The following is a 21,914-nucleotide window of genomic DNA, read 5'->3' on the forward strand; positions in this document are numbered from 1 at the left end:
GATGCGGTTGTTTGGATTGTACATAAAGTTGCTGCCACTGCTAGAATGTACCTTTTGTCTCATTATAGACTGAAACAGTCATGTTGTTAGCACTGACATGGCTGACTCTTACACTAACCTTTGAACCATGATGTCATTTTCTTTTTTGTGTAAGTCTTTTCAAGACATTTCATTTTTCTATCCATTATCAACTTTGCCTTAAAATTAGGGATGCACCAAAAATGAATCTTCACGGGGCCAAGGGGTAACCATGACCGAAAGGGCAACATGTATTGTGCACAATTTAAGTACCATTAGATTCATGGCTATGACTTCTTACCTCACAAAACTCAAGTATACAAATGTATACATTAAATATAATGGATCAAGAACAAAATGCAATAACAAAATTGAACATGTATTTAGCACTGACAATTATCATATTCATGTTTTTATTCTAGTGTGTCATATTGAATCGTGTATTAAATTCTGTGATTCTGAAAAGAGCTATATAAAATTAATATTAATGAATAAATGCCGAATTAAAACAATATTGTTCCGTTGATCGACAAAATAATAGCTAATTAAAACAAATGTACATTTTTGTCTGTCTTTAATCCGGTTATGACCCTGGTCTAGAAAGGCGCTTTAGAAATAAACATTACTTACTTACTTACTTACTTATCTGCATCATTGTCTTTGTTCTTATATAATGCAGATCATAGACCAATGAAGTGTAAGTGGAGTTGAATAGATCTTGTTGAAACGTGTTGAGAGATTCCAACAGTGTTTTTTATTTCTCGACTGGTCTGTATTCACCTCTTGATTCAGACAATTAATGTATACGAGACTAAAAGAAAGATTACTAAAACAAGCATCAAGCCATGCACTATTGCACAGCTTCCTAATGGGATGCCACACGTCGAGAAGTTCTTCAAGACACAATGAACCTAATTGGGCTTTCATGGAGTCAAAATTAAAGCTACAGGATCAGGGGCTGTATAGAGTTTAGCTTTCGACAAAGGCATACGTTTTTTTTTTGTAGCTCCCTTCCCATCCCACACTCTCCCTGCTGCTCTTTGAACTGTTGTCATCCGTCAAGGACTCGCTTTACATAATAAAATCATTAACCGTGGATCTAGTCAGCTGGTCTCTCAACGCGCAATGCAGGCTGCTGGATACAGGACGGGTGGACTAGTAGATTCCTGGTGTATCTTAAGGTTGCCATCTGATTGGAATCTGCAAAGCAATTTGTTGTGCTTAAAAAACTCAGACTTAAGCTTTGATGGACTTATTGCCTATGTCGTCCCTTTTTCTAACCCCCCCACTTCCACAGTGTCAACTTTCCACGATCACCTTGAATTAGACTGAAAAAAAATAATCTCTCTTATCTGTAGTTTTTCCTGTCTAGTCTGTCAGAGCAGTACCCGTTTTTACTCATGTGACAAGTTTGGCGCCGAAGATATGGCTGCCTCTGCCAAGGGGTCCCCAGACACTCCGGAGAAACAACCAGCACCCTTAGATTCTGGAGCCTCACCCTCCAACAGAGAGGAAGACGCTGACACAGTGGCATAAGACATATAGCAGATTGCAGAGCCAATGTGCCTTTGGTCTAAAAAAAACCCTGAAGGAAGTAGAAGATAGCTTAGCGGATGCATGTGCTAACCCCTCCAGAATTATTCCTTTGGGTGGACGCCCTGTCCAACAGCACAAACCATGGCAGTCTTCACTATAGACGAGTTGAGGGAAGTGGTCACAAGAGTACAGGCAGGATCTGCTCCCAGGTACCACCACTCTACACACACTCACCACCTTTTTGTAAACATCACTCTACGGAGACAGCTTTATTGAAAGTGTCCAGTGACATCATGATGTCGGCTGACTCTGGTAAATTCACTGTTCTGGTTCTCTTGGATCTGTCCTCAGCCTTTGACACAGTTGATCACCAGATCCTGCTGAGAAGACTGAGGGATGAATTGGGACTGTCTGGGTCTGTGTTAGAATGGTTCTCATCTTACCTTTCTGGGCGCAGTTTTAGTGTATCTGGCAATCAAATGAGGTCTGAATCGGCAGATCTGTTGTGTGGAGTCCCTCAAGTTTCTGTCCTGGGTCCTTTATTGTTTTTGCTGTACTTGATTCCCCTCGGTAAAATCATTCAGAGATTTCCAGATGTTTCTTTTTTTGCTGATGACATCCAGCTCTACTGCTCTTTTGATCCAACTGAGCCCCAGAGGCTGAACAGCTTAGTCAATTGTTTGCTAGAAATCAAACAATGGCTGAGTGAAAACACTCTACAGCTAAATGTGGACAAAACTGAAACACTGGTGATTGCTCCTGATGATAAGATTCCAGGGTTGAGTCAGTACTTGGGTGACTTAGGTCAGTCTGTTAAACTGAGCCTGAGAAACCTGGGTGTTGTATTTGATAAAGACATGTCTCTTGTTCGACACTGCAGAAAACTGACCAGAAACTGTTTCCTTCAACTGAGAAAAATCTCTAAACTTAGGAAAATGTTGTCGGAACATGATCTGGAGCTTGTAATCCATGCGTTTGTTTCTTCTCGTCTGGACTATTGTAACAGTTTGTTTTCATGTCTTAACAAGAAGGAGCTGTCTCGCCTGCAGTTGATTCAGAACTCTGCAGTGAGAATTCTGACCCGCTCAAGTAGAAGAACTCACATCTCTCCGGTCCTTAAAACTCTTCACTGGCTTCCAGTTTCTTTCCGGATCAACTTTAAAATTCTGGTTCTTACTTTCAGAGCTATTCATGGTCAGGCTCCTCCTCACATCACTGATCTGATCCAGCCTTACACCCCAGCTCGGGCTCTGAGGTCTGTGGATCAGAATCTACTTATGGTTCCACGCACACGGCTCAGGACCAGAGGAGAGAAATCTTTTCAGGCTGTTGCTCCTAAGCTTTGGAACGATCTTCCTCTCTCTTTGCGCTTGATGGAGTCTACTGACTCCTTTAAGAAACATCTTAAGACGTTTCTATTTGTTTTCCTTGATTTTTTCGAACTCCTGTGTTGTTCTCAGTATTATCTTGATCTTTAAAGTATGTACTTTTTTGAGTATTGTTTTGATTGTTTAAGCGCTTTGTGACCCTGGTCTCGAAAAGTGCTATATAAATAAATATTACTTACTTACTTACTTACCTAAAACATAGACGAATGAGACCAAAACTGCTGCTGCAGTCCGCACAAGTTCTACGAACACTGTGGACAAGAAGAAACTCCACTACAACAGTCCATCTGAGGTAATTGAGATGACCATGTCACATATGGATGCATACGTTTAATTATTCCACCACCAAATGGGAAAGGTCAATCAAGGTGAGATGCACAATCTTGGATGTCCTCTTCAAAGCGTCTAATAACCTGCTGTTGAAGGCCTATGGCCTAAAGCAGTGTCAATGCGTGAAAGCAGAGGTTAGCACAAGGTGCCCGACTTGTCGAGCTTCCATGTACGATGAGACTATGACGACTCCCTCATTTCCCAGAACACAGTGGATTCTGAGTGCAATGTAAAAGGCAACATGGCTTCACCTTAAGTCCAGAAGCATCAGAATGTTATAGGCTATCAGGAACAATAATCTATAAGACAAAAACACAATCTTACCACCACGAAAGCTGAACAAAAACTTCTTGGCAATGAAATAGCTGAGAGTAACACCATCCTTCAGCACAGTTAACAACTCCATACTTCCCTTGTTCATGTCATCAGTGGTTGAGATTAAGGCCACCAAAGAAAGGGCAGTTGAAAAACTTATTTTGACTAATGATGGCACAGTTCAAGATACAAATAATAACCGCAAATGCAGCAGGTAGTAGACGCGGAAGAGGAGGACAGCCAGGTGAAGGCAATCGGCCTGGTCTTCAGCTTGATGGACACTGTGGGAACAGGTCTTGAATAATGTCCATAATTTCCAGTTTCAGGGTCACTGTATCTCATTGAAATGTCAACTGCAGCAACTGGCTTCACCTTGTGGTTGTGAGTTTGCGATTGCATTGATCTAATGCTTTGTGTGTGTGTGTGCGTGCAACATGCTGGGAGTAAACATAATTCCTTGCTATACCAGCCTTGTTATTGTGTCTTCACGTATACCGTACACTCAAAGAGAGTAAATCGCATGGGCCTCGGTTAGATGGCGTGGAACCTTCAAATAGAACCCCTGGATTATCTGAAATAATCCAGGTTGTAAGAATGGTGCTAAACCCTTTAACAATGTTGCCCAGCTGCCCACCCTTTTTTAGCTTGGTCTCAATTGGAGGAAGTTGGGCTGGTATCCATCACTCCTATATAGGTAAAACGGCTACATTGAGCTTTTTCAGAACGAGGCTCTGAGGGTTGACCAACAGTGAAGCACCTTTTGTAGAACCTGCATTTTATTAGACAATACAGGGTTTTGTTGACTTAAATAAAAAATAAAAAACATTTGTTTTATTTGATATGTGTGTGTGTCTTTGTGTGGGTGGGTGGGTGTTATGTTCAAATACATAGTGGGTGGAAACAATTAATGTTGTGATGACATTCTTGCAGTATGTATTTTTTTAAATGTTTTTTATTGACACTTCTATTGATTCACATTTTAAGAGACTTCAAGATTGAACACTTTGTTTTAACACCGATGGTTCGCTTAAATCTTCAGAATCATGGTATTGAATCGAATTTTCTATTTCATTTTGGGTTAATATAGGTTGATTTGATTTTAAACATCATTATACTTCAGCTATACAAATGGTGAAGCTATATCTCACAGTGGAACATCTTCACATGCGCTTCTAATGTGAACTACACTACCCACAATGCATTTGCAAGCCCGGGCTCCATGACGCGGTGAGTGTAAACAAACGACTTCCTACACATGCCGGCGAATAGAAACGAGATAAGTTAATTCAACGGTAGGTTCAGTATTATTTTGTTACAGCGTGTTATTAAAACACTCGGAGGTAAAAGTCAAACATTCTCGGCATATTTTGAACACGGTAAGTCAGTCCTTTTTAACAGTGCTAGCAAAGCTAACTGTCATCATCTGTCCAGAAACATTATTGGTGGAGTTTATACAGTTGACAGTCAGTTATTCCGTTTAAGCTTCACTCGACATATTCGTCACGTTAAAGATCGGTTTCCTATAACTACAGCCGAGTTGACAGACAGCAGCATAACAGACCAGTCGAGCTAAAGTCAGACACTCGTTTGTTTCTATGAAGGAGGAGATGACGTTAGATTTACTCGCCGACTGACGTCATCCGTGCGCGTTTGTAGGCAGTCTGTAGTTTTCTTATGTCCGCTAGATAAAAGTTGATGATACACTCTTGGTGTATTAGAACACAAACATAGAATAATGCTTTAAAAAAAGTACATTTAATCACTTCATATATATGTTTATACAACCAATTTAAACATATTTAATGTAAAACGGTCAAAACACAGAGTCCGTTCCGGTCGCTCCAACACGACGGCACTTTCGGTTCTTATACTTCGCTTCGTGGAGAAAGATGGACAATCAAGAGTGTGTCACGGGTCGTTTTTTCGCCGCTCCAAGTCAAACAAAATACAAGCTTTCTTGTAAGCTGTCTTGATCTGTACAAACATCGCTATATTTAAGGAAAATTTTCTCGCCCAGGGGGTTGTCCTTTCCGGCCAAATGGTTCTTTCAAGTTCCCTGTGTCCCGATTCCGCGTAGAGAGAACTTCCTAATTTGTCTTCCTGTCATCTAATCATTCAAATGTTCTCGGGTGGGGGTTTCCGTCTTTTAGCCCCTGTGTCTTGCTTCGTTCTTCGTGTATAATAATTTTAATGTAAAATATGTGTTGTTTTGGATTTAAGGTTGAAGGTTGCTGGTTCAATTCCAGGCTGAGGCAACCTCTTTGTGTGGAGTTTGTATGTTCTCCCCGTGTTGCGTGGGTTTACTCCGGGCACTCCGGTTTCCTCCCACAGTCCAAAAACATACAGAGGTTAATTGAGAACTTTGTGAAATTGTCCGTAGGTATGAGAGCGTGTGTGAATGGTTGTCTGTCTTTGTGTGTCCTGCGACAGACTGGCATCCTGTCCAGAGTGTCCCCTGCCTCTCGCCCTATGATTCTGCGATAGGGCCCAGTCTCCCCGCAACCCCGATCCCGGGATAAAGCGGTTGTCAATGAATGAATGAATATTTCATTCTTATTCACTTTAAAATGTAAACAGAAAGCATGTAGAGTGAAGCATTCAATTATGATTCTGAAAAATGGAAAAATAAATTATGAGGATACATCATTTTGTATACCTTTAAACAAAGCTATTAATATATTATCTCAATCAAATCAAGTTTTAAGAACTTAATAATGTATTAAACAATAATTAAGAGTTACTCTTACTTGCCCAAATAAGTTGCAAGTTATCACTAGTATTACAAGAACAATACATAAAGATCAATCTCATACATTTAAATTCATGGACAATAGGGGTGTGTGTTGACAAGAGTCTGGCGATACGAGATGTATCAAAATAAGATGAAGATAAGATACAATAATATATCGCAATAAATTAGAAACAAGGATATATTTGTTGTATTTTCCGATTTCTTTCCTCTGGTGTTGCAGAATTTACAGACCGCATGACTCTTGACAAAGTAAAAAAAATGTGTTTTCAAACCAAAATATTCAGAAACATCAACTCTAAAAGCTGCTGGAGTTGACTGTATCCTCTCGTCCTCAGTCATTGCGGGATTTCAATGTTCCTTTAACGGTGGAGGACATAACGACTAGGGGTGTAAGAAAATGTCGATATCACAATATTTGTACCCCGATGCTGTATCGATATACAATAGCACTGTATTGGTATTTAAAAAAAACAAAACTGACATCACATGCAGCTTTTAAAGCTGATTTTTGAACTTAATTTTGGCTTCTAAACAACGTTTAAGTATAAAAAATGAAACACTGACAGATACTGGATCCTGCATGTTTCTCCAGGATGTTTGAGATTGTTAATGAACTTCATTTTTTATATAAGTTTACATGTTTTTTTTATATTTTGAGAAGCACTTTCCTACAAGCACATTTGATCCGAGAAAGTATTTGCACATTTCTTTGCTGTAAAAGCCAGAAAAAGTTTTTTTTTTCTTTACATTTTTTCTTCCTTAAAAGAAACAATATATTGTTGTTACTACAGTATTGCAATATATCGTATCGTCACAAGATTCTTGCCAATACACAGTCCTAATATTGACTGCGGCCAAAAATGATCACAGCGTAAATATTATTAATATAATTATTCAATTATTTAAATATGAATAATATTTAAAATAAATAAAATAAAATGTATACAGTACTGTGGAGAAGATACTTGGGATGTATCGCCAATACTATATTTTCTAACATCCCTAATGAATAATTTCACTTTTATTATCATATTCCCTTTAGATGATAGATATGTCTGCTCTTATCTTTATTTTGTTGTTAAGTTAATGTTAAGTTTTAAGGACATTTTAGAGACTGGAATTTAGCCATCATTAGACGACGACATATGAGACTTGCATAAAACTTAACCAAATTTGACAACTGTGGCCAAAACAATACAACAAATATATTTATATAATGTGTGCCTACTATGCAAAACAGCTTTGGGGTGTGAGCAAAAAAGATGGTATATTAAGTTTGATGTGAAAAAGCAGTGTTGTTTGAGAAGCCTGGATGCATTGATACATGTACGTGCGTGCAGTGGAGCTCAGGCGACTACATTAACATAAAGCATTAACAGTACCTATCATTAGATAACTGCCACCATATTACTTCCTTTCCTTTTCCGCTGCTCCTCCAGCGTCGTAATTCCACTTGGAAATTTGTGAACATTGATGCATAATGTAAAGCGCTTGTTTCAATTATGCAGCATTTATACAAACGACAACAATAGCTAGCATTGTTGAATTGGCTGTTTCTGCTTCATGCATAATTCAATAAAGCCCTGTCCGTTTTCTCAAAGGTCTGAATATTCCCAGCTTGTCTACATTGTGTCAGCTTGTTTATACGCTAACCAGATGCTTTCAAGATCCAAGGATTTATTTTTTTGTTGTCATTCCAGTCACTAAGAACAATGTGGCCCATTGAGGATGTTTATCTGCGTTTCATAGAGCGATTCCCAAATAAATACATAAACGAACATTCACGTTTCATTCTCTTTTGTTTTTTCCAAATATACTTTTGCAAGGAAGGGCTTTCAGAATCTGAGCTAACTATTGTAGAGATGGTGAAACTGCTCAACTTTCTGAATAGAAGAGGGCAGCATGGGCAATGTATTTAAAAGCTTTGGAGTACTTTAAATATTTCAATGTATTCCAATCAATGTGTTACACTTTGTCGATTTTTTTCAAACCACGTATTGCTGCAAATTAATATTTACATCCAACTCACCTTTGTCCACCTTTATTTTCTCCACAGACCAAGTTCTTGGAAATCTTTCTTAAATCCCCACTTAGCCATTGCAGCATTTTTTTTCTCAATATTTTATTCCCATTTGATTCATTGAATTGTTTCAGTAAATTTGTTTTGTGTAGAAAGTTCATTTTTCCATTTCTATTTTTTCCAGTTTATCCTCAAATTAGGAAGCCCATGCTGACCTCATTTTATAACGTACATTTTCAGTCAATCAGCGATCATCATATCAGGAATTGAAAAAGTACAAAGGCCCCAGAGATACAAAACTGTTTAAAGACAAGGACTTTCAATGCACTGCATTAAAATTTCATGTGAAAGTGTATAAACTATATATAGACCTATAGCAGTCAGATATCAAATAAACTCATGAATACTACATACCGTTTCGTAACCTTGTCAGTCTGAAAAGCTACAATAAATAAATAAATAATAAGCTGTCTCACCTGCAGTTGATAAAAAACTCTGCAGCAAGAATTCTGACCTGCTCTAGTAAAAGAACTCACATTTCTTTGTCCTCAAATCTCTTCCCTGGCTGCCAGTTCTTTCAGGATCAACTTTAAATTTCTGGTTCTTAATTTGAGAGCTATTCATGGTCAGACTCCTCCTTACATCAGTGATCTGATCCAGACTTACACCCCAGCTCCGGCTCTGATGGTTCCTGAACACGGTTCAGGACCAGAGGAGAGAAATCCTTCCAGACTGTTGCTCCTAAACTTTGGAACGATCTTTCTCTCTCTTTGAGCTTGATGGAGTCTACTGACTCCTTCTGTAGTCCTTTGGACAACGAAGAACCAGAACACAGGTTTTTTTTTTTATGTTCACTGACCCGATCAGGAAATAAATCACAGGGGCTTGTCCGATCCATACAGTCGAAGGTGAACCACGATATAAGGGACCAATGTATATATATATATGTTTTATTTCATTATTTTGTTTTTGTCCTCAATCTTCAGGAAACTTGATCACAAACGGCAACATGTCTATATCATCACTGTAGTTGATAAAAATAGACACAAGAGCACTTTTTACCCAGACTATTAAATCTTCTTTGAGATCAGTTTAGGATGCGTTCAATAATCAACGTACTTGTGAAAGAAATATGTGTTAGGAAAAGATATATATATATATATATGTGTTGATGAATACGTAATTGAAATTCAATGTGGAATGTTCTTTCTGAGTTCTATTGTATAAGTGAGAATGCAGGCTCTCCAGGTAGAGATTAATTCAATTCAGTGTATTCTTGGCAACGTAAAGTTTCCATCCCACAGAAAATAATGATGTCTAGCCGTTACATTAAATGTATATTTAACTGAGAAAGGGAATTTTATTAAAAACCCGGCATTGTGTCTTTCAAGGAATATCTTCAACTACCTTTTGCAAATCAGCAGACAAAAGTTAAAAAAAAAAAAAAGGAAAGGAAGGTAAGTGCAAGGGAATGTGGAACCAGCGTGTCAGTGAAGTTATGAACCATTGCTTGTTTTTGTCAGCTGCCTCGGGCACAGATGGAGGCGACCAAGCATGTGTGAATACTTATAAGATATGACTGTCTCTACTAAGCCACACGGTCTGTCACACTGGAATGTTTCGTGGAAGGCATCTCTTTATATTACCTGATTGTTAAAGTAACTCGGGCTGTCAAGAGAGGGACTTTGAAATTCTTCACACATCAGCTCAAAGGATGACATTTTTTTTGTTTAAAATTCCAAATCAGATTTAGAGACACTTCAGTTGAGTTTTATTCAAATGGATGTGTTATATGTTCATGTCAGCTTGCATAATTCAACAGCACAGTCAAATTATATAATTTTTTTTAATGGGAAAAAAAGTCTTATAGCAGGAATCACATAAGAAACGCGGTTTCTTTTTTTTATTCCTGGAAGATTGAGAACCTTCCCTCAGTACTACAGTCAAGATGGTGATAAATGGAACTGCAATTTCAGAACCATTGCCTTTAAAAAAAAATGTAAAAAACGGTATAGAGATGGAAAAAAACACCTTTTTATAAAATATGTAACTTCAGTTGTACAACCTAGATATTTCCCCCCCAGAACATTTAGCTCAGCCATTGAATTTAATTTTAACTGAAATTTTATCCTTTAAAAACGAAGCATAATTTATCTTTGGCGGGTTAAAATGCCACCAATACTGATTTGCTGAATCCAGTTTAGCTGGAACTTAGTCTGCTGTAAAAAGAAGAATCATCCCCTATTGGCTTATTATATTTTCATCAATTATACTTCTTTGTTTTTTAATATTAATTCATATTATCTGTGACTTTTTGGATTCCAGTTCCACTTCTTTTTTTTAAATGTCCAAGTTGTTAAATACTCGAAGTATAACCTTTTCTTCGTCTATATGCACATCAACTGTTGAAAGCTTGCAGTTTAAAATAACTTGATATTTCTGAGAAATGTCTTCAGCATTGTCTTTCTTATATATATATATATATATATATATATATATATTTCCTTTAAATGTCAAATTGCAGAACAAATTCTTCCAGCGGTCTCAAAGTGCTGTATAAGCTGCAGTAAATGCCAGATTTCATGTATCATCAAGAATACATGTATAACCAGAGGCTATTAATGCAGCTGAGCATGTCAAATTCCATTTTATTAGAATATAGCCATTACTCTTTACTTGGTGAGATATTACGATCTTTAGCGGGAGAGTGGGCATGTAGCAATTTGTGATCATACTGGCAGCAATATTTTTTAACACGAAGCTCTCAGTGTGTCTCTGTTAATGTTGGATGGCTATACATTTTAAAGGCTAGACATCCTTTCAATTTGTGATTTAACCTTTCTTTCTTTTGTTCATGGCTTTTACTTGTGGCTCTATTCTCCGAAATAGCTTTAATTGACAATATTTATTTCTTCAGCTCTCGTCTAGCTGTGTACAAGTTAATGCCATTCATTTATTTTGGACCAGGACCTTATTCTGCTAAGATTAAGAACATGTCAAATGTTGAGCCCACGCCTCTCTTAAAAGGATGATTCAATTGAGTTTGAGACTAAATAAGATATACCACAAAATGAATCATGGTTTAAATTGCTTTTTATCAATTTTAAAATGCCAAATAAGGTTATATTTTTGCAATATTTTAAACAGTTAGAATGTAGTCTACACAAGCCGTTCAGTATTTTCACACATGAATAATACACTGAGTGTCATTTATCCCAAAATGTACATGTTTTTAGTATTAAAAATGGTTGAACAGAAGTATACAAGCTGTTTAAGAAAGTAACTAAGGGGTCCTTTCATTAATAAAAACCATGGTTTCATAATTTTAGTCTATAATTGATAAGGAGTTGCAATACTTTTTAATACTATTTTCAACCTGGTACTCGTAAAGCTTGATTATAATTTACACATATATTACTCAATATTAACACTGATTATACCACTGATTAATATTTCAGCTAAACCTGACTGATGTTTTGTTTTGAACTTATAGTAAAGTATAGTGGTTCTATTTTTTCGTGTACCCCTCAGACATCTGGTCGCCCGGAATGTTAACTAACTCTTAAAAATCCCATTTTGAATGTACACAATAGAAAAAAGAAAAAATCTTTTAATAAATAGGCATTTCAACTGTTGAATATTACAATTTACAAAAGATGAACATTTAAATAGTTTAGGTGTAACATCGAGTACTAATAATGTTATTTTTTGCAGAAGCATGATACGTCCTAGTGTGAGTGTAAAGGCTGTGGTGACTAGACCTATTGTGTGTGTGTGTGTGTGTCTCTGTATATGTTCCATGAGATATGACATTCCCTCCCTTCACAACATATACAATATATATATATATATAATTTGTTGTGTGTCTGTAGATATCCATGAATATTCCTATAAAAAAAACTATATTTCAAGAGCTTCTTTCTTCTATTGTTTTTTTTTTCTTCATGTAACTGCTTAAATGCTTTCTTGATGCAAACTCTAGCCTTTCCTCACTCTTTTTCTGCTTTTCTCATTGTATCCTTTTTCTAGGGCTCTGTTGCCCTTTTGTAAAAAGTATACCATGTCTTATCCATCATTCTCCTCTCACCAGCAACTAATAGTTTTATGCGAAGAAGCCGTACTTAGTTAGATTGGCTATTATATTTTACATACTGACCTTTGAGAGCCGATTAATCATTCTTATTTTTTGGCTTTGGACCTTTACAAGAATCTGATTACATACCATAATGTTCATTTTAAGAAATGTATCTCTATTTAGTTTCTCGACAAGTATATCGACCTTTCATCCATTTATGAATGAGGTCATGTAATGGGTCACATATGGCGTTGTCAGTAGTAAAAAGTATGTAGGAGGAGTTTAAACAAGTGAAGTGTTACAATAAAACAACAAATGCTTTCAACTAGTGTACATCAAAATAAAGCCTTAAAAGCAAATCAATAATCTTCACAAATAAAAAAAAGCCAGACAACTTAAAACGCCAGTTTTAGTCATTTATATGTGTATTTGTAATGCGTAGCTGGTTCTATGGCGAGCCTATAAAAAGATTAAATAAATCCTTCAAGGCATTTTTATATTTAAAGACTTATTTCTGAAAGCGCCTTGTCTAATTGCATCAGTTGAGGTATTTCAAATATTGCCTGGTTCACTTTGTCACAGTGTTTAGAAAGGTGTGTTTGATATCTTCTGCTGTGATTCATGTTGTATCAGTTCAGAAGTTGTTTGAGCAAGAAGATCAGATCACAGCCTGAGAAATGTCTACTTCACATAAGTTGAGTCGTGTAAAAAACAAAACTCACTAAAGTATTCAACTGAGCTATAATACCACTTTTGGGAACAGACTGACCTGTGTGATATCTACACTAATTCAGTCTCACTCATGCTATTCCTTTTATTCATCTTGCACTTTGTCTTCCCTAGTTTTCTCCTTGGGTGTCCTCTTTCTGTCACTCTCATCAGCCCTTTTAATTACTCTTTCGCTATCAGCCACCCAGTCAGTCCCTGTCACCCCTGGGAGTCTTTGGAATGGAAGGACAAGGAAATGGCTGGCAAGGGCCTCATCTGGGATGTGATGGGAGGACTGGAGGCTGTTGTTATACAAGGCCTTTGCCAGTCTATCAACAGAAACGCCAGAATCTGTGCTCATCTCAGTCTTCTGGGAAAGCGGATGTCACGATGAATGGGCTTTAAAAGGCATCCTCCACTGACGGCAGCTGGAGAAACTTGGCCAAATCATCTGCTTTGTCTTTCTGCATTTGCCTCCAACATTTGCCTCAGCAATTCGGCTTTTACACCTTAAACCAAACTTTTCCATCATCAAAACGCCAAATACCCATTCAAGTGTAAATTAGGTGAAAGTTAAATTCTCATTTGAGGCTGGTACTTGGACTTAAAAGGGACAAAAACAAGGTGTCAGGTAGCTTTGCATAAAAGTGGCTGGATAAATAATGGATAATGTTGGTCTCTAGATATATTTAAATTCCTAACTAATAAACATTACTTCAGCCTTTTCATATACTGTATTAAGAACCAAAATAACAGGGCTTAGCTATGAAAACTATTGAAGTTCCATTCTGTTTGTCTGTACTGAAACTCAGTGAGAAGTAAGTCTCTCCACTATGTAGGTTGCAATCACATGGTTGGTCGTGCGGCCTATCAATTATAAAATTAATTCAAACCATGAATAAATAATGGACTCGAAAGAGTCAACATAAATGACCAGTTAATAAAAAAAAGTCTCTCTAGCAGTTGATGCAGTTGAAAAAACTGCAGGCCAGACTGCCTTGCTTCAGCACTTGACTGGTGACTAATCCCCATGGTGCCCAACCTCAATGACCCTTCTTCCAGATGGCGAGCCCACCGGGGAACATATCCACTTCTCTTTCTTTATGGCTATTTCTGACTTGGCGCTGCTCATAGAAGCAAATCTAAATAAGTAACATTTTTCCAATAAACTTTTCCATCTTTTTTATCTTAAACTGTGTATCAAAGCCGAGACAATTAATCCTGTATAAATCCAGTTAAAATGGTTGTGTATTCTGTGAACAATGACAATTGAATGCATGATATCATCTACTCTACCTAAATACTCCTACTCAATATTTTTTAGATATGTAAATAAAATCAAACTCAATTTGTTTTCCTTATTATTAGGTATATTTTCCATACATTAGGTTCATTAAGTACATGACCTTCTATTTAGTTACAATTTACAATATGTCATATTGGACTTTTTTTTATCTGGACAGAGTTTCTACCACAATAAATAAAGCGGAGCAATGGTGAATCCGATCTAGGTGAATGAAATGTGCTTGACACTGTGCTGCATCTGTGCACACGACAGGTAGGAATGTTAACAGTGCACTTTAAACAGTGCAAGTGAATCAATCATGTCGAGAGAATCAATAGAGGCTGCTGTGCCAACCAAATATTCCACGATAGCACACAGAGGCACTTAATTTGAAAGATCACCAAGTTTTTATTTCAATCCCGAACTCATTTGCACAAACACTCAAGAATATATTACTTTTCTTCTCCCCAAAATGTAAGCGTGCAAAAGAAAAGCTGAAGCACAACACAAGATACAGGACCGTGGTGAGGCCTGCCTGGATGGTTTAGAGACAGTAGCTCTGACACAAAGACAGATGGAGTCGGAAGTGGCAGAGTTGAAAATACGGTTGTTTTATTTTAAGAGTGAACAGGAAGAACAAGATTATATATATATATATATATATATATATATATGTGAGAGGTCCAGCATATTTGACAGTGTGGAGATGACGTTCGACAGGCTAGACTGGACAGTTTGGACATGTAGTAAAGAGAGATGGGTCAAATGTTGGACAGAGAATGTTGGATAGGGGAGGTACCATGTACAATAAGAAGAGGTAGACAACAATTGAGATTCATGGCTGCGGTAAAGGAGGTCCTTAAAAAGACAGTTAGGGACGATGTTCAAGACAACTTAATGAGACTCTGCTGTTGAAACCTCGGGTTGTAAAAAATCATGATTACATCTGGCAATGCGGTTATGTTTTATTCACCAATTGTCTGACCCCTTGTTTGCAAAATAAAATATTTTTGACAATTGCAGAAAATATTGGGTCAAGGAACCGATCATTTAGATGGTGTGTAAATTGAGGATGATGTAAAATAACCTTAGTTTCACAACATCTGACTGCTGAAGCTCACATAACCTTTTCCACAACAGTAATGGAGAGATCTTGACTTTATGACATGAAGCATATAATTAAATAAGCCAAAGAAATCCCCTTGAAAACTGTAATGACAAAAAGTATTGTTTTTGGTTATCTAATATCGTTTAAGGGTCAATAAGTGATATTGTTAAAACAGAATAAAAATATTGCTACTGCAGCAAACCCAGCATGACTCGGAGTCTAGTGGTGATAGTTTGGCAACAGCTTAGCAGCTGTCAGCCTTTACAGTTTTTCAACCCTTTCTCAAACAAAATATGGTATGAGCTTCTTGGCAGTGGTATGCATTGTGAGTACTTCTAATTGAATATTGCATATGATCTTTTATGTTAACAACGTTGGTATGTAACAACCTTTAAACATCTGCTGTGATACTGAGAGGGAAAATGAAAATGACCAGAATTAAGACAACCTTTAAAAATATTGTCTGTTGACTTTAATCAATACCATTTATTAAACATCCTGTAACTGAGCTCTCTTCTGTGTGACGGCCCATAATTCCAGAAATAATAATAATAATTATTATTATTATTAATATTTTTGAATCTACCATTGCAACGTCTCCTAGACTTTGGATGGGTAATCTTGGTTTGTTCATTTGACGTGTTTTTTAACCTGTCAAACTACCCTGAGAATGTTTCCTGAGTCCAATATGACCCTTTCCAGGCTCTCTGATGAATAATAAACTCTCTGCTTTCCACCCTGTTGTGTATAAAATCTTCAACGAGCCGCTGGGTATTATCATAATTAATTTCTGCTGGTACAGAATATATAATATTTTTACTCTTGCCTTCAATCTGGCAAATCTATCCTGTCTCCACTGATTCTGGCATGTTGTTGTTGATTTTTTTCCATTCTTCGTAATACTTGATATTTTTTTGGAGTATTTGTATTTTTATTTACTGCATTTTCAGTGGTCGGGTTTTTCCCCCCACGATACTTTTTATTGGTGAAAAATCTGTTTATCTAGCTGTTCCTGGCTAACCAGATGCTTACTTATACTAACCAATGGGCTAGACCATCTTGGAGTCTTGATTTTATCCTATTTGCCATTGTTACTCCAGTTGTTCCTAGTTTTTTTTTTTGCAATTTTCTTGTGGAAATCACGCTTCTTCAATTTTTATTTTCAAAGTATTTTACTAGATTTTTTTTTTTTTTTTTTTTGAGCCAGAGGCATGAAAACCCATTTAGGATTTTATCTGTTCAGTCCTATTAAAATGGTGACTCTCTGCTAGATTTGTCACTTGTGTCATCTACTTAAACGCAGCAGCCATCTTGTGACCCCCAATATGTTTGATTACAACGTGACAACACAGTCTTATTAGTGCTGTGGACCCTTCCGTAATTAAACCTGCCTTGTTATTGTCTTTCCCTCATCCCTGCAGCTCAAGTGTGGCTTGTCTCCATCGATTGCTCCATCCTGCTTCTAATTACCTGGCTGCGAGATCGTGGGAAACTGCGAGGTTGAAGGTAAGTGTATTTACTGCGCTAGTCCGTCAGAACAATTGGTTGAGCCATTGATTTTTATTTGATAGAGGAAGTGTTGCGAGGAAGTTATATACGAGAATGCGTTATTTGCTTCGTTCCAATAGTTTGATACAGTCCGTCAATCGAAACTTAAAATAGAAAAATAAAATCTGGATTATTAACTTGATCGTAAAATAATAGAACAGTTAAAAATATACTTGGAAAAGACACATCAGTGGTAGTTTATAATACTATCACACTGGATGTATAACTACTGTTCAATTCAGTGGCGGACCCTCAGGGCAAGGGATTCACTACTGGCCTCAACATTTTCACTAAAATGAAATGTATGTTTTATGTCATGTAATATTATATCCTCTTGGCTGCGTGGTTTCCTCTGTCAAATATAACGTTAAATGTTTTATCCAATCAAGTTTTAAGCAGCAGGTGATGTCACTGACATTTATACAGTCATGTTTTCGATGAGAAAGGTGAAAATACTGGTCACTCATTCTGACTTTTCTTACTGCATATTTTTGTTTTAGTTTCTCTTGTATTTAAGTGCATTTCCTGTCATAAATATTCATATATTATAACTTACACAGTTTGATGGTGTGTCTGTGTGTGCGCGTACTGCTCTCGTCTAAATTCAAATATACATACCTTTTCAGAATGTATATGTGTTGAAAACACTTTATTCTGTTTCTTTCATTCAGAGTGTTTACGTCTCTCGCTTGTTCTGCTCGGCTAACAGGTTTTATGCTTCATTTAAGAGTAACACTTTCAAAATGTACTTCTCAAATCTACTCAAAATAAATGTATCCGCCACTGTTAGTCATTAGGACATATGTGCTGTATACCTGATGCAGCAGAGAATGAGAGTCATAGAATGATTTGACTTAGCTATAGATGTTTAAGATGTTTTAAGGGTAAACATGGAGGTGCTCCAGTAGGGTGGACCAAGCGTGAGAAAGACAGGTGGAAGTGATGGGCTGAGGAAGGCAATAGTTCGACTTGGCATCAATTAATCGATGCTGAGATGTCAGAGAGGGAAGAGTAAAGAACTGACTCAATTAAAATTAGTTTTCCTGGAATAAAATGAGATAAACTTGGAAATGGCTATTCTGGTTGGTAGGTTTTAAAAGAAAATGCCATTACAGTTGTTCTGAAGGAAGTATATTTTTTAGGGCTTACTAATGTAAACAACCCTGACTCACTCTAATGTTGAAGTCTTCCTCTCCAAGATGCAGTAAGTCCATCACCATAATGATGATTTGAATTTATTACTTTATAAGGTCTCTGGAATCTCAGCGAACGAGAGTGAAGCCTATTATGACAGTAGCAGAGTGCTTGTACTGATGGTTCCACGCAGACGCTTCCGGACCAGAGGAGAGAAATCCTTCCAGGCTGTTGCTCCTAAGCTTTGGAAAGCTCTTACTCTCTCTCTGTGTTTCATGGATCTACTGACTCATTCAAGAAACATCATAAGACATTTTTATTCGTTCAGGCTTTTCCTTGATATTCTGGGACTCCTGTGTATGTCTTATGTGTCTTGATCTTTTAAAGTATATATTATATATATAATAACTGTGTCTTATTTTTGATCGTTAAATCGCTTTGTGACCCTGGTCAAGAAAGGAGCTTTAGAAATAACCATTACTTACTTTCTTACTTACTATGGTAAACAAGCCCATTCCACTGAAAACGCTTTGTTTTTTCTTGAGATTATATCTTAAGCACATTTTCTACAGAACAGAAAATACTGATGAGTACAATAGAGGTCCAAGATCCATTTATTAAAGACGTTAGTTTATATAGTGTGTACATATATATATATATAGTTTGGTTTTTATATCTTATATTATAGCAAATTAAGTAAGACAAATGATTCGTGAATTAAGACGGCGAAGGTGATAATTTGACAATGAATTTTACATTGAACACCAAATGCATGAACAAATAAGTCGTCAAGCAGCTAGCAATGTGGTATTCGTTGTGGTGGGGCTGTGCATTATTATTAGTCAGTGAGAAGTTCGGACAGGTGGTATCCTAGATGTACGGTTCCGGCAGTGACGATACAGAGTTCCTGTCCATCACTGTTGCAGCAGAGTATCAAACAGAGACGTGTTGGCAAGAAAGTCACTATTTTATTGCCGCATGCAAACATTATATGTGGTCAGAGAGGATAGTCAAAATAACTTCTAAATAATGATCTAATACAGCCTAAAATGTCCTAACCTTTTCCATAGAAGGCAACCTTTGACTAGTGTGGAGGCTTAAAACATAGCTGGAATGACATAATTCAGAGCATGATATTATCCCTTGTTATTTTAGGATCAAGGTGACCCAAAGGCCTGAATGACGTCCACCACTGCATATGTATTTCTGGACTGGTCTAACTGTTGTGAATATTAATGAACGGCCTTTAATGTTAACTTGAAATGTCAACTCAGCTCTAAAAAATTCTAGTGATTTGTTGAAGGAGGATTCGGACAATGAGCTTTCTTGGAACAATTTTGCTATGCATGTGTGCGAATAACTACCGCTTATTGACTATTGACTATTTTGGTCTTGTGAGTTTTGGTGTCATTTTCGTGTTAAAATATTTTATCTAAAATCAAAACATTCAACATGTATTTTAAAATGTATATCATGACAATAAGTTGATCCTCTGTTATAAAAGACAACATTTTCCCTGTAACTCGGTCTTTTACAACTAGCAAAATTGAGCCCCCAAAACAATACTAACAAAAGAGTAACTCGGTATGTTACAAATAGTAAAAAAAAAAAAAAAGAAGTCCTAAAACAATACTGACAGAACCTACCTCAGATAAATTGTATTACTATGGAAACCAATTTCCATAAATGGAAATTATGACCTTAATGTGCTTTAGCTTTTACATTCACAACAATGGTATTTTACTGCCAAACTGTGATTGTAAAGATAATTAATAAGAGAAGATAATTAAAGATACTGTTCGGAGAAACAAGGGTTGTCTAATTCTGTCGCGACTGTGCATTTTAGGTTTATCGATCGAACTATAATCTTCCATTTCTTTTATTTATTTAATAGAGTAGTACTTTAATGGTCCTGGCACTTCACAATACACAACCCCATGTCAGGCAATTTTCGCAATCAGAAAGCTTTTCTGTCAAATGGATGGCTGAAAGCAAGGGCTTTTACCAGATACTCATCATTACCCCGTGATTTCTTCACACTTGCCAAAGCGGAAATACACGCAATGGTTTAAAAGCTAAGACATTATGTAAAATTGGGGTGATAAAGGTGTTTTAATACCTATTCACGTCAATCAAAGTGCTGGGGAAGATATTCTTGGCAGCTGCAGTTATCATTCATGTAAGGTTTTCCAAAACCAAACAATACATCTGCCATGACATGTGAACCAATGAATAAGCCTTGATCTTTTTTACGAAGAAAGTGCATGCACGAGGCACATGTGGAATTGGAAGACATGCACATGTATTATTATACGTTATTTATATTTTTATATACATTCTATCTCTAGCAAGCAGAGAGATCTATCGCAGACGTCTTCGAATGCCAGAACGCAAAGATCTCACAAAATGGTGGATCTTTATAGTAGAATATTCAGGTTAACACCTCTAGTCAAATGTGAACGTAGGATTGGTCAGTGACTCTAAACACTTGATTCTAAGATGGCCGTCGCACGTGATCGTAGTGGAAACTTACTGAAGGTTGTTGTTTTCTAGAATCTGTCTCTTCCCAGCGACTTGTGTCCTTCAGTGTGAATTCTCAAACAGGTTCACACATTCTTCTTGGAATGTTCTTGGAATCTGGGATTGTTTAGTCTTTCTGTGTGTGTGAGGCTTTCTGACCTCGGCCATGTGTTGCAGTCAGTCAGTGAATGCAATGCAAGAATAGGATTATTTAATATGAATTAAATATGTAAGATTATCAGTTAATCAAGTGACTATTTGAAATGTGTGTTAAATCTAGATGATTGATTACAGTGAAGTTGTCATTTCCTTACACTATGCAATATTTAAAATGTTATGTATTATTCTGTTTAAACTATATTGCACTAATTTTATTTTTAACTAATTAATATTTATATTTATACTTTTTTATTTAAATTGACTTTGCTGTGTTTCTTAACGGTAGCCAAGAAACGAAATGTCGTTGCCAGTTTCACTGCTGTGTTTTCTGGGCAATGACAATAAAAGAAAGTCTTAAGTCTATGTAAAACAACCAAAATAAATATTTTTCGAAGAGTAGGAGTAAAGATTACTTGAACACGACCCCTTAAATCTGTCTTTGTTAGACACAGATTTGTTTTGCACCTCACTCGCCGCCAACATGGGTGCATACTGTAAATTCCACACACTTTATTCTAAATTATGTTAAGGGAATATCTGTATCGGCAGGAGACACACAGCAGATTCAAGAGGTTACTAGCACTTGTACAAATAGAAAATAAAGTACAAATACAAGTCTTAAATTTAAAATACATGCCTTGTGGTTTATGGGTACAGATATTACCTGTACACACATTTATAGTATGGATAAAGATATCTTTAAAAGTGCGCGTGGGAGTCTTGCAACCATTTTACCTTTGTAAAAAAAAAAAAAAGTATTAAAATTGAAAACATTGCTGTGTACCACAACTATACTCACTATATGAAAAGAAACCTGATGCACTAAAAACTGATAGAGAATGAGAACTACGCATATTTCTATTTTTTGGTGTGAAAGTTTAGATTCCATGAACATAAAAGTGATCAGGCTCCTGGGAGAACTGAAAGTGAAAGGATGACTACGCTGATCCATCAAGTCCATGTGTGTTTACTTTCACTTAACATTTCATCACAGCTGCCAGGGCGAAGAGTGGGCTGT

At 36.7% G+C, this 21,914-nt stretch overlaps 1 protein-coding gene across 3 annotated transcripts in view; it reads left to right on the top strand.

Moving 5' to 3' along the window:
• Window positions 1–4,828: 4,828 nt before the first annotated feature.
• fhit (fragile histidine triad diadenosine triphosphatase) overlaps window positions 4,829–21,914 on the top strand; it is a 172,666-nt gene continuing 155,580 nt past the window's right edge. For 2 of the 3 annotated variants that reach the window (XM_087800524.1, XM_087800526.1), the window contains exons 1-2: window positions 4,829–4,963; window positions 16,957–17,041. The gene's annotated coding sequence lies outside the window, so the exon portion shown is untranslated. The remainder of the gene's footprint in view (window positions 4,964–16,956; window positions 17,042–21,914) is intronic. The other variant, XM_087800525.1, reaches the window with a different exon arrangement.

The sequence above is a fragment of the Callionymus lyra genome, chromosome 10, assembly GCF_982586985.1.
Source record: "Callionymus lyra chromosome 10, fCalLyr1.hap1.1, whole genome shotgun sequence".
In the NCBI taxonomy this organism is placed as follows: Eukaryota; Metazoa; Chordata; class Actinopteri; order Syngnathiformes; family Callionymidae; genus Callionymus; species Callionymus lyra.